Here is a 3213-nt window from a genome sequence, read left to right on the forward strand (position 1 = left end):
TTTAAGAACCTTAAAACCAACCAGTTTTGGATCATTTAATATCACTTAAAAACACTCCAGTGTCACTGGGACTAGCACAGAATAAAAATGTCTACTCCAATGATGTTTTTGGTTCATCCTACATTTTGACCATATTCAGTGTTTTTATTTAACTCAAAGACAAATGACTAATATAAAGGAGCCAAACATCAGCCTAGTCTTGATAGAAATAACCAACCTGGGAGACAGACAGAGAGGCTAGTTTTACCAAGGCCAGCCATATTCTATGCCAGTGCTGCCCAGTATAAATATAATGGGAGCCATACACATAACTTCAAATTATCTGGTAGTCACAATGAATTAAGCAAAACGAAATAAGGGAAATACCTGATCCTATTTAAACTATATAACATTTGCAGGTGAACAAGTAGACTCATGTACTCAAATTGTTCCAACCACACTCATCGGTTTTCTAGTAATTAAATGGAATTTGTATTAAATTACTAAATGCAATTAAAAATTCAGTTCCTTAGCTGCCCTAGACACATTTCAAGTGCTCAATAACCACATGAGGCTCGTGGTCACAATCTGAGATGGTGCTGTCCTATGTGGAAGTCTTGGGGCAAGATTCTAAAGCAGGGGTCCTCAAACTTTTTAAACAGGGGGCCAATTCACTGTCCCTCAGACCGTTGGAGGTTAGTAATTAAATGGAATTTGTGGAACATTGTACCACACAATGTTTGTAATGGTAAGAATATATGAGATGTTGTATTTAACATCTGATTAACAAATAAACAAATTTTGGCTTATAAATTTTGGCTTCTTCCCAGGACACTTTTCTATATGTTATTTTCCTGAGACCTTGTTCTAAAGCTCTAAGGCAGTGGGACAGCAAAACCAAGAGTTCAAGGTTTGGGAGAATTAAATACGTATGAAGAGCATATCATACACTTACTTTTAATTCATCCTTGAATTGAAATAATTTAAAAATCTAGTTTCAAAGAACTGAATTTTATTTTATATAAGTTTCACTTTTCATGGGACCTATTGCCCTTATTACCTGATGAATATGATGATAATATGTGTACTAAATGTCAGGTGATAGTGAGAAAAAGGTATCCTATCTAATAAAGACAGAATATGCAAATTGACCATCACTGCATGACAAAGATGGTGGTACCCACAGCCAATAAGGAGGAAATATGCAAATTGATGTGACAAAGATGGCGGTGACCAGGCTGGGATGCTTGTGTCGTCACCATGGCAACGATGCAGGCATTCCGTCCTGCCCTGGGCCCCTGGGCAGCGCACGAAGGTGGAAGGCGGCTCTGGCTGATGCGAAGGCAATGCCAGCAGCCAGGGGAAGGAAAGCCTATTCTTGACCGGGCTGGGATGCTGTGTCATCGCCATGGCAACGATGCAGGCGTTCTGCCCTGCCCTGGCCACTCTGGGCCCCTGGGCAGCGCACGAAGGTGGAAGGCGGCTCTGGCTGGGGCGAAGGCAGTGCCAGCAGCCAGGGGAAGAAAAGCCTATTCTTGCATGAATCTTCATGCATTGAGCCTCTAGTTTGATATAAATAGAAAGCTGTTAAGCAGAATAAGGCACTACCTGATTAATGATTAACTATGTCAAAAGGGAAACTATTCCATTCTACCTTAAGTTAGGAAAATAGCTAATCAATTCCTTCATATGTGATATCTTGCACAGTGACTCTTAAAAATATATTTCTGGACCTAGATGTAATAAGTAAGTTATTTTCAGTTCTTGCACACATATATGGTGCTTTACTATTGAATGGTGGATTTTTTTAAAGCTATTTTGAATTACACTTAGAAGTTGCAGTAATTCACTGTGAACATGCCTCTTGTAACCTGACCTGCCTATTTATTGCACATCCTAGCTTCAGTGTAAAATCACACAAGGCAGAAACTAACATGGACATTTCCCCAAGAAAAATGATTTTCTAAACGTGCTTCTCTTTTGTTTCCTACATCCTAAAAACCAGGCATATCTTTGAAAATAATGCCCTAAGACATTACATAATATTTTCACTATTTAAAAGTTAAAAAGAAGCTATGAAGAAAGTTCTTCTCCACATTAACAGTATACTTTATCAGCCTACACAGATTTCTAGATAACTTCACTGTGTGATTTCCAAAATAAATATTTTGTGTATTTTTACATTTGATCTACATCTCATTTTTTTTATCGAGTATTTTATTAATTCTTTATTGTTGAAAGTATTACATATGTCTCCTTTTTCCCCCATTGACCTCTTCCTACCCACTCCTGCCTCTCAGCACAGGACCTCAGCCCCCTAGTTTCTGCGTCCATAGGTTATGCTTAAATGCACGCATACCAGTCCTTTGATTGATTTCTTACCCTCCCCTCCCTTTTCTATGTCCGCAGGGCCTCTGCTATGAGGGTGCTTTCCTGGAACACAAGATCAGGGGTGGGAGGTTAAGTGACTTGCCCAGGGTGGCTTGTTAACAATGGAGCTGGAGCCAGGACCCAGCTCACAAACCAGGATTTTCTCCACAATTCCTTAGAGTCAAGTTGCAAAGTATTTTTAGTATTTCAACTCACTCCACCTCATTTAGAGCTAACAAATAATGATTTGCATAAGGCGTAAAATAATGTATTCTACAGAGAGAAAACCACACTTGGATAATTTTGGAGAAAAAATAAATAAAAAGAATTCTTAAACTGACCTCATTATTTGAGCTTCTTCCCAGGACACTTTTCTATATGTTATTTTCCTGAGGCTGCTTGGACAGCAGGGTGGCAGTGGCCTGGAGAGTGTAGCCTTTGTAATGTGGCATCCATCACTGCCCTCAGACCACAGTCGCGGACCCCGCCCCCGCCCCGCCCCAGGCTCATGTGCCCCAAAGGCAACCAGAGTTGAGGAGAACTGCTTTGCTAGGCCTCATGCTGGTCCTCTTAGAATCCTGTTGGGCAAGATGGCCATGGCTTCAAGCCAACTCTTCTTTTTTAGGCCCCCCGCCCCCCCCCGGGACACCTGGCCCTCAAATTCGATACCAGCTCTTAGCCTGCTTCCAGGACCTGGACTGGCTTCTCCGAGTCTGTCCTTCATGCATAGATCACACCCCTGAAGTGAGCTGCTCCCAGCCTTGAGATGCCAAGGGTGGTCATGGAGTGTGTGTGGGCCAGTGTGGATACAACAGCTGCAATGCCCATGGGTGATGCAGGGCAGAGGGAGGACTGGGAGGAGGA

The 3213-nt window shown here is 41.8% G+C and overlaps 1 long non-coding RNA gene across 1 annotated transcript in view; it reads right to left on the minus strand.

Moving 5' to 3' along the window:
• LOC102757847 overlaps positions 1 to 3213 on the minus strand; it is a 20723-nt gene that overhangs the window by 16475 nt on the left and 1035 nt on the right. The gene's annotated exons all lie outside the window — the stretch shown is intronic.

This window comes from Myotis davidii, unplaced genomic scaffold (assembly GCF_000327345.1).
Source record: "Myotis davidii unplaced genomic scaffold, ASM32734v1 scaffold184, whole genome shotgun sequence".
NCBI lineage: Eukaryota > Metazoa > Chordata > Mammalia > Chiroptera > Vespertilionidae > Myotis > Myotis davidii.